At 38.3% G+C, this 9,948-nt stretch overlaps 2 long non-coding RNA genes and 1 other non-coding gene across 12 annotated transcripts; 1 reads left to right on the forward strand and 2 right to left on the reverse strand.

Annotated features, from left to right (window-relative positions):
- The first annotated feature begins 38 nt into the window (after positions 1 to 38).
- LOC111332363 (uncharacterized) lies at positions 39 to 6,752 on the forward strand. 10 transcript variants are annotated; one of them, XR_015998618.1, is made up of 7 exons: positions 57 to 120; positions 795 to 1,470; positions 1,896 to 2,117; positions 3,323 to 3,477; positions 4,125 to 4,146; positions 4,426 to 6,027; positions 6,387 to 6,752. It is a non-coding gene; the product is annotated as an uncharacterized LOC111332363 (long non-coding RNA). The 10 variants fall into 10 exon arrangements; XR_015998612.1 differs by lacking the exon at positions 57 to 120 and adding an exon at positions 127 to 423 and having other exon boundaries at positions 795 to 1,559; XR_015998614.1 differs by lacking the exon at positions 57 to 120 and adding an exon at positions 430 to 626 and having other exon boundaries at positions 795 to 1,559.
- LOC111332362 (uncharacterized) lies at positions 1,033 to 1,829 on the reverse strand. Its single transcript, XR_015998606.1, has 2 exons — positions 1,688 to 1,829; positions 1,033 to 1,455 (listed from the first exon to the last, which is right to left on the reverse strand). It is a non-coding gene; the product is annotated as an uncharacterized LOC111332362 (transcript).
- On the reverse strand, positions 6,531 to 8,905 carry LOC148742191 (uncharacterized). Its single transcript, XR_015998620.1, has 2 exons — positions 8,285 to 8,905; positions 6,531 to 7,378 (listed from the first exon to the last, which is right to left on the reverse strand). It is a non-coding gene; the product is annotated as an uncharacterized LOC148742191 (long non-coding RNA).
- Between the last annotated feature and the right edge of the window lie 1,043 nt (positions 8,906 to 9,948).

Here is a 9,948-nt window from a genome sequence, read left to right on the forward strand (position 1 = left end):
CGCAGAAATACGTTTTCGCGACGTCACAGTAACTGGTCAGTGGTCATCAACCTAAAGGTGAGGAGCGCTTCGATTTGTTCGCGAGATCAATGAAGTTATACGCTCTTGCGTGCGTTTAAGGTGAGAAATATCCCGGATACTTGAAGCTTTTTGTGAGATTTGATCCTCTAAATGTGCTTTTGAAACTGAAACCAAGTTTGAATGAGTACTGATTCAGTGGAGTAATTTTGTGTGGAGTAAAGTGCAGTTTTTTGCGAACTCCGGCTGATGAAGTGTCGATCGTGTTACTTTCCTTGACTTCAGTAGTGTCTAAAGCAGCGAAAGGGTATCCAAGCAAAGTAGAAGGCTGGTTTTGTATCATACTTAGGCAGAAAGTTTGAACACCGGTTGGATCTAAAGTGTAATTTGTTCGTAACGATAGAGGTGAGACAGAGCCATTATCGCGTTTGGAAAGTATTCATGATCACTTAGCTTTGCGCCTATAAGTTTGGCGCTTGATAAGTTTGGAAATTATTTGCATTGGTAAGGATTTTGCTGTTTCTGTCACCTTTCTGACATTCTGCACCTTTTGAAACGGGCTATTCAAGGCAAATAGAAGAATGTAAATAGAAGAATAGAAGAAGCTTGTAAGTACATAAGAACGTATAATTATTACCTCCGACTCACTTACAATTTTTTTTTGCATGAAGCCTTTTTGTTAACAAGCGATTTAAGATCTCTATTACAAGTTTTCAGTACGTTTACTAGAAACTGTAATTACTACCTTTTTTAAATTTTTTTAATTTGCCCAACAGCTTTAGTTGTCGACACGAAGCGTTTGCAATCGTGAGATGTGGCTAGGTTTTACTTCTTTCGACACTGGAACAACAGTAAACTTCTCAGATATGTATTGCTTATCAATGAAATCTACCATATTACTGAAACTAGCAAAATTGTTTATTGGTTAACCCCTGTTCAACTACCCCCTTCCCTTTAAAAAAATAGGAAATGGACTATCCCTTCCCATATTACAAGCTAATGACAACCTTTTGGTCATTCCTCGTGACTTATGAATTGGGCATTGACAGCTGATCTCATCTTTTCAACTTTTTCCTGAATATTTTCGATAAACAGGGGTGACTTGAAATACTTGTAATCCTTTGCCTTGGCATTTCTAACTTGGGAGATTTGTTGCTACCATCATCACCATTGTCGTCATCATCATCATCATCATGTACTTCTCCTCCCCCATCATCTCTATCAATACCTGACAATAATCCTTTATTCCATGCCTCAGACAGCTGTATCCCAAAGGTAACGACTTGGTACTGAATTCCTTCTGAAAACTTGCTAGGTAGTATGGTGCTTTGCCGTAAGGCTGTCCAGCTCTCTTCAGTGGCCTTGGCAACATGTAAGATTTGCCTAGATTCAGTGCTACTCTATCAAACATGGCCAGGATTCCCTCAGATGCCAAACCTGTTGATTACACAGGTCAAGTGCAAAAATCATATACCTGTTTTTGATAGAAGAATATACAACAGTGTACTTTATATTGACAGCAACACAATCTGGTGATAAATGTAAGTTTATCGAAGCTACTGTGCACATACTTGTATCTATGCCTTCCTTTTTGTTAAATGCAAGCGGGCGTATTAAGGGGAGCAATTAAAACTCTCAGAAGCCCCTTAGATCTTCTACTGATACATACCTGAAAGTACAAGCAAGTCTTGGTCACTATATCCTCTTAGATATTGTGGGACATAGGTCTTTTCGAATCCATCTTCCTCAAATTTAATTAAAATTAAAACTTGCAATAAGCCTTGCAGTTTCTTTGATTTTATCTCCCTCATCTCTCTTTCGTATTCTTGATCTTAAAGTGGAGTGGAAGATCTCAACCTTCTTCTCATTCAAAACAGAACAAAGAGCAGACTTGGCAGCATGATAAGCAGGGAAGCTTTCCCGTTGGTATTGTTCATCGCTGATCCACGAAAGCGATGCCTTATTGTAATGGTGTCTGTCCATAGCTACAAACATGATGGCTAGACGCTTCATAGAGGAAGCAAGCTGTGGAAATTGCCCACTTCTCACAATTACAGGATAATGCAGAAAACACAGAGGGTTGAGCTCTTAAAAAAGATGTAAGAGACAACTGTAATCAGTGTCCTTGCATTGTCCAAATGCTTGAATTACTTGTGTGCGGATTCTCAGCCAACCACAAAATGCTAGCACAATGCACAGTGCCACTTTGTCTGGCTTGGGCTTTTCAGGTAATCTAATCCTCTGACCAAACACTGATGCATAGATCTCTTTGAAAACGGGATAGTACTGCTTTACTACATCTTCTGAACTGTTCAAATATACATGAAACTGTCCCAACTCAGGGATTAGGGAAATAACTTATTGATCTAAATTAGCATGGCAAGCAATCTTTTTTTGATGGTACCATGTTGGCCAGTCACCCACAGTGGAAACCGCATGTAATTTAAGGAATTCTTTGAATTCTGGTATTACATCAAAAATGTACTGGTTGCAAGCCTGGTAGTCATCCTTACTGTGCAGTGTCTGTTCAATCTCATCAATTAGTATTGTTGATTTCAAGGTTTGACATTCCTCGGGATTTTCTCTTGAATAAACCCTGTAATAGTTAATAAATTGTTATTGAAGAGACAGTAGTGTTAGAAAGTTAAATAATTAGAAACAAGCTTGTGTACGAGATACAATGAATATATGAAGTTCATATATTTTGAACTGCGGTATTAGATATACATCATACTTAAGTTTGTGTATCAGAACTGCGGTATTAGATATGCGGTATTAGATATGCATCATACGTAAGCTTGTGTACGTTGTAGGAGACACTCTTTTTAACAAAATGCACAAGCTTAGAAACCAGATATTTAGCAGAAAAACTGACTTAACGAGACACTGCGCATTCAATGAAGTCCACAAATCATTACACTTTCCATACTTCTTCCAAGACTGGACTGCATTAAGCAAGAATGCCACACAAATTTTACACCAGTTTGCATTGTAGATGCTGTTGGTCTCTTCCTTTTTCTTCTTCATGATCATAAATGATTGTTCAAGATTCACTTGGTGTATCTACAGTACTATACATGTACTGATGTGCTGAAATATACACTCAGTCATCAAAGTGCACTCGTGCTATAGGCAACAGTTTGGATTATAAGTGAAATAGTTAGATGTTGTCTGTCTTGCCTTAGCTCTTTAAAAGATTGCCGCATCATAGAGAGATCAATTTCCTTGTATGGTCGGGCCAAGCTCTCTAGGAAGAAATTTTTACTAAATTCAGGCCAAAATCTTTTTATCTCTGTTATGACAGCTCTGGTGGATATCCCTCCTCTGCACAGCTGGGGTGGACTTCCAGGAGATGAAACCATTACGCATCTGTGAATGCTGGCTGTGTCAACTGGTGGAGGGACTGCATCCACAGATGACTGTATGTCCATGAGAAGAGTTGTCATATGGACAGCATTAGTAAGTATTTGCTCTGTTGGTTTTCTAACTGTGTTCATGTTGTGGAAATCATCCATGCATAGTATTTGAAAGGATTTCTGCTAAGCCAAAGCAGAAAATAAAATTATTCAGTGGTAGGAGTTTTCTGTAGGAAAATCCAGGTATAAAACAGTATATGTATGTAGACATGTATTTTCAAAAATTTTAATTGCTCTTTTAATTGCTTTGCAAACCGTGTATTCTGCCCTCTCCAGATGACTAGATGCAATACTGTGTCTCTTTTCGGTGTTAGTTTTCCCATCCCTTGCAAATCCTAACACTTTTCCAAGAGCCATTCCACTAGATTGGAGGCCATTCAGCTCTAAGATCGAACTTTCCTCTAGGAATTCACCATGTCTCTGATTTCTGATTATCAGACCAAATAGGTTTTACACATTTGATCACTTAGAAAAACACATTAATAGTTGAACCGGGATGCATAAATCTAAAAGCAATGCTAGGCAAGAAAGTGAAAGGAAGCACAGTGGAGTTGGAGGAGCTAGGCTTACACCCAAATATCTTGAGTCCATATTTTTGCCACCACCACCCCACCACCTTCAAAATTTTGCTTTGTAACACATGCAGGCATTTTTCATTGAAGTAACTTCCAACTGTCTTTCATTTTATAGTGTCCAGGGGATTGTCTGTCAGGTTAATATGTTTCTTGTTTTACTTTTTTAAAAGATTTAATTAAAAAAGCTGTATTCATAAACTTATTGTTTTTGTATTGCGTCTTGTTTTGTAATTTCCGGTAAAAATAAATTATGCATGTGATTGTGACTCATTTAAAATCCTGTGAATGTTCTTGGTCTGCTGTGGTATTCTGCATTAGAATTTGATTTCATGTATAAGTACCAGTGTGACCTATTACTAAAAATACCTGTAATATAATAGCTCCCATATAACAGCTGTTGCCCTTTTCTCCTGCAGGTCTGCTCTTTCTTCCCCATGACGTTCAGAGAGAATACTGTCAAGGTGGATCTTATACAGTTTTGGGGAATTTGATACTATGAATTCTTTAAAAACTGGCTGGCTTACAAGTCTGCCGATCTGAGCATTTTTCCATTTTTTTTCTTAGAGTTTGTAGGAGGTCTTTGAATGTTGGTTCTGTTAGAGATAAATATAATTTAGTTTCAATCAAAATTGTAGTATTATTGCTATTACAGTGTATCTTCTACGTAAAAAAGAGCTTCATAAAGGATGAGATTGTTAGTTTACCATTTAACTTCTCCTGAATGCGTTTCCGAGCTGATGCCTCAAGCATAATGTCCCCATCCTGGCCAACTAACATGTCACCAAACTGTCCTAATCAACAATCTTCCAGTAATCAGGATTTTGCAGCTGTGACACAGAAAGGAGGGAGCTGTTTGTGGCTTTTTTATCCTAGTAAACATTCTTTATTTCAAAACCACATGTAGTATTTTCATTATGGTGTAACATGCTGTAATTCTAAGATCTACATAGTACCATTGATTATTATACCAAACAATGTTTACAGTTAAGACTGTACCTCAGAGGTAAATTGTTGACCAGCTTCATCTCTTCTGTTTCTTGACATACCTGTTTCAATGGTGTTATAATGAAGGTGAGAATAGAGGTACATGCAAAGAAAATGGCCCATTGAAACAGATAAATTGTGCCTGTGTAACTGTGGCAGTTCACATAACACATTGAGTACAATCATACCTCTTGTTTAACAGTGTCTATCTGACTCTCAGTTACTTTGACATCACACATCCGCAACGGTAGTTATTTTTAGAAACCAGTCAACTGTTGAAATAGTCTTGTTTATCAGAAGTTAACGAAATACAGTTGATAATTGTTGTCAACCTTGGTTTCCTTAATTATGAGCTTTCAAACGGTTGGAAGTTAATACTATTGCTGAAAAAAAATTTCCTCATGCCAACCCTTCTCTAAAAGCACAGCATCAATTTAAATAGGCATTTTATGATAATACATACCTCGTTTAACTCTTCCCCGAGTAGAGGCCAGTTTTTGAATCTTTTGTGGGCCTCAGCTCTACACAAATTACACCACCGTGTCCCTGGTCTATAAGTAGAACTTTTCAGTCCAACTTGGTCCGGAATTTTGTAAAAGCGTGCAGGGATACGATGGCTGTGCAACTTCCGCGAATGCCCCCAAGTCGACGGACACGAGCAAGTTTTGTCATCCTCTCGGCGAATGCGGTCGAAATGCAGTTGACAGACCGACTCACTGGGTCCAAAGCCACCAGCTCTAAAAACCTGAGGGGTTGGTGTCCTCAGAACACCACTCAGCCACTATTTAGCCGTCTGGTTTTCGCCTTGGCGCACAACTTCCCGTAAAAACTATGCACTGTTTCTACGGACTCGCAGATCAAGTAATAGAGAGCTTTAGATTCGAGTACGAGAACGAGTACGAGTTTACTAACGTGCTCACATTGCGCATGCGTAGCTCTCCGTGACACTGTCACGGGAGCGGGAAACTCGTCGTCCGCGGCTCGTCGACGAGATTTTGACCAGAAGTCGTCTTCCAGAGAACGAGTTTCGAAAGGTGAGTATTTTGTATTTTAAACTTACCCTAGTCTTTTTCTAAGTCAGCAAAAACAAACTTAACGCCGTATACAGAGGTTTTATCGAATTGAATGTTATTACAAACCCTGATTCCATTCGTTTTTGATACTTTTTGGCCGACCTATTCTCACGAAATTCTGAGATCTACACACGTAAACAACATATCGCCAGTCGAATAAATTTACACGGAAACAACATATCGCCAGTCGAATAAATTTAAATTGAAAAATGAGGGCCTTAAAAAACACTTTCACCCTTTGAATATTAACCATGCATGAGATATAAATAGTGAATTGTTGTGATTTTGTTGACACTTTCCCGACTTTCTTCAATTCGTAGCGATGGCGAAACGAGAACTTTTTATTTGAAAAGGAAACACGAAACTATGCTTCTCAGAGAAGTACTGGTTGAAGAGCCTCACAAGTACTGACCAGATTCAAAACAGAGAGGTATATCTTGGAAGAAAATCCCCGAACACTATGATAAAACCTTGAACACTGAAACATTTTATTAGCTTCTCATTAATTATTGTCAAAAAAGTAATACCATTATATTTATGAAATGAAAACTAAGGAAGAGTTTGTATGGTAAAATATTTGAATACATTATTTTTACATCTTTTTTAGTTGTATCATATAAATGTACTGTATTATTATTACAAACTCAGTTCAGCTGTTTTGAAATTAAAAATTATACATATTTACAGTTTTGATTTTCTTAAGTAAATTTAGATTTGAAAATTCTCCAGTAAGGAAAAAAAATTGATGGCCATGGATCCACATCCCATATTCATCAATTACTCCTTTCATAGCTAACTATACATAGAAACTTACAAGCAGAAAATATTATTACAATTATAATTTCGTTCAATTCTTCTCTTTTATCTTCTCATCACTTTGCCAAATTGCATTGCTTAACTGTATCCATAGTTAGTACTAACTATGATGTAGCAAATCAAGAGCTTTAAAACTGAAAATAATCATCTATTGTAGGAGGCTGAACATCAAAATAGGTGCTTGTAGTTGATCCAGATAAGCAGGTACATGCATTCCTAAGCAGAGCACACACTGAATACATTACACCTAATGGACTTAATCCAATCTTTAAGTTCTTCTTAAAATCTAGGAAAGCGAAGTATGTTTACTATGTTGCTAAACACCCACTCCACAGCTTCCCTGACTTTACTTCATCCTTGAAGATGAATTCTGAGTGGATGGGCGAGGTCGCCATATATATACACAGTGGTTGTCCACTGGTATCAAATGAATGCTGCTGAAGGTTATGAAAGAGGCCAGACATTCTTAACATACCAGCATCATGCCTTTTACCCTCTGAAATGAAAATTTATAGAGTAAACATACTTGGATTTATATCAATAGCTAGTGTTATAACACTCTTGTAGCTGCAGGTAACTGTTGAGTTACAGATTGTCATTTAATTTTTTTTTTCAATTTTCCAAGTTAATTGGTTAATAGCCATTTTGATTTAGTAGGGGCTGGGTTATAGATATTTGTGTAAGGATTCAAGGGTAGGCTACATTTAATGAAGCTCTTACCAAGGGGCTGACTAACAAAAATGTTTCCTGATAGATTTGATCTTTCCAGCCCACTCCTCTAGGTGTAGATACCGTAGATCCTCAAATCAATTAGTGCCCAGGGAGCTTAATTCAAATTTATGAGAAAATGGGGGTACTTATTCAAGGGGGGGACTTAATTGAGAGGGGGTGCTTATTTAATTTTTCCCAAATGGTGGCCTGACACAACCAATTTTTTAATACATCATCTACACATAAACAAAATTAACTATTTATTGACATAAAAAACTGATCCCAGAGTTTAACTCACCATTAGTGCAATGTACAAATCTAATACTACATGATGAAAACTATGCATCCTTTGCTGTCTCAGTACTCATCCACAAAATGAGGGGAGGGGAGGGGGTACTTGTTTTAGGGGGGTACTTCTTTTAAATTTTTGGTCGATAGGAGAGGCACTTATTCGAAGGGGGTGCTTATTCGCGGAGGCGCTATTTCGAGGATTTACGGTGGTGACACTTCAATTCAGTTTCAAATTTGGGGGCTAAAATAAGGGGAGGCATTACAGCAGAACGATGCAAATAATCGTATTAGCTTACCAACTGGTCCATACAAATTGGCTATTCACCATTTGGCGCAACAAATGATTGAAACTTTAGGGCATGTACCCTTTTGTGCCCACTGGGTACACCCTGGTTCTCACCTGAGCGACAAATTGGGCGAACTGTCAAGTCTACAAACCCCTAGCAATTCTCAAGAGCAGTTCCCTTTCCATGGACAGCAAGAGCAAAGTCTTCCAGATGTTGGCTACTCAGCCAGGGTTGATCGAGATCTCGGAGCAAGTATCCATGGTTTGTAAATAAAGCTGATCACCTCGTTCAAGATTAAGCTCAGCTTGGGCACTGATGCATTCAACGAGGCAGAATGGAATCATCTAAGATCTTTGTTCAGTTATTCACCCTGGTACTTTACAAAAGAACAACAGGACATAAATGCTAACTGGGAAGCATGGAAAGACCTTTATTTTGCAGCGGTAAACGAAAGTATTCCCAAGTACCAGCATAGAAGAAAAAACATCGCTCCATGGATTACGAAGGATTTAATTAAATTGTGCAGGCAAAAGAAACACCTTTATAAAAAAGCAAAAAAATCCAACAATGAAAATCACTGGGCCGCCTATCGTACTTTGAACAATTCTTTGAAAAAGAAATGCAACTCAGCCAAATGGAGACATCTTGAGGCACTCGCAGATAAATTGCAGGTAGAGAATAATTCCAAGCCTTTTTGGAACTACATGTGTTCAATAAGAAAAGGAACTAACGATCTATTGTTCCTAAAAGATGGAAGTGTAGAAATTACTGGAGATCAGGAGATTGCACAACATATGAACGCATATTTTGCATCAGTATTTACACAAGAACAAAAGTCTCTTCCGGAATTTGATCATGTTCTCAATGAAAAGTTGTGCAATGTATTATGTACACCTAGCGAAGTGGAAAAACATCTGAAAAGCCTAAACATACACAAATCCCCAGGTCCTGATAAATTATCGCCTCGTATCCTAAAAGAATGTGCACTGGAACTATCTACGTCCCTTTGTAACTTATTTAACATGTCGTTCCAATCCGGCTCACTACCCAACGACTGGAAAATTGCACACGTTATTCCAATTTATAAAAAGGGACCAAAATATAAAAAGGAAAACTATCGCCAGGTCTCGCTAACATCTATCATCAGTAAAACGGCGGAGACGATTGTGAAATCGAGAGTTGTCTCGTTTTGGACGGAACACCAACTACTAAACCCAAGCCAATTTGGGTACCTGGAAGGCCTTGTGACGGAGTCACAACTTTTAAGCTGTTATAATGACTGGTGCTTAACAAGAAATTCGTCTAAAGTATCTGATGTAATATTTCTGGACCTGTCAAAAGCGTTCGACAGTGTCCCTCACGAGCGCCTACTTTTAAAACTCAATAGGTACGGGATAGACGGGCAGCTGCTCCTGTGGTTCAAGAACTTCTTAACCAATCGAAAACAAAGAGTTATGGTACGTGGATCGTACTCGGATTGGTCACCAGTTACATCTGGTGTCCCTCAAGGCTCAGTACTGGGAACGGTTATGTTCCTTATTTATGTGAACGAATTACCTGGCATCATCACGTCTACTGCCAAATTATTTGCCGACGATACCAAAATCTACCGACAGATAAATAATATCGATGATTCTATTGCTTTACAGATAGATCTGACCACCCTCGACCTATGGGCGGATCGTTGGCAGATGACATTTAATTCTACCAAATGCGAAGTCATGAGAATTACACATAACAGAGACAAAAAGTCCACACGGTACAATATATCGAGTAC

This window comes from Stylophora pistillata, chromosome 1 (genome assembly GCF_964205215.1).
Source record: "Stylophora pistillata chromosome 1, jaStyPist1.2, whole genome shotgun sequence".
NCBI classification, from domain to species: domain Eukaryota; kingdom Metazoa; phylum Cnidaria; class Anthozoa; order Scleractinia; family Pocilloporidae; genus Stylophora; species Stylophora pistillata.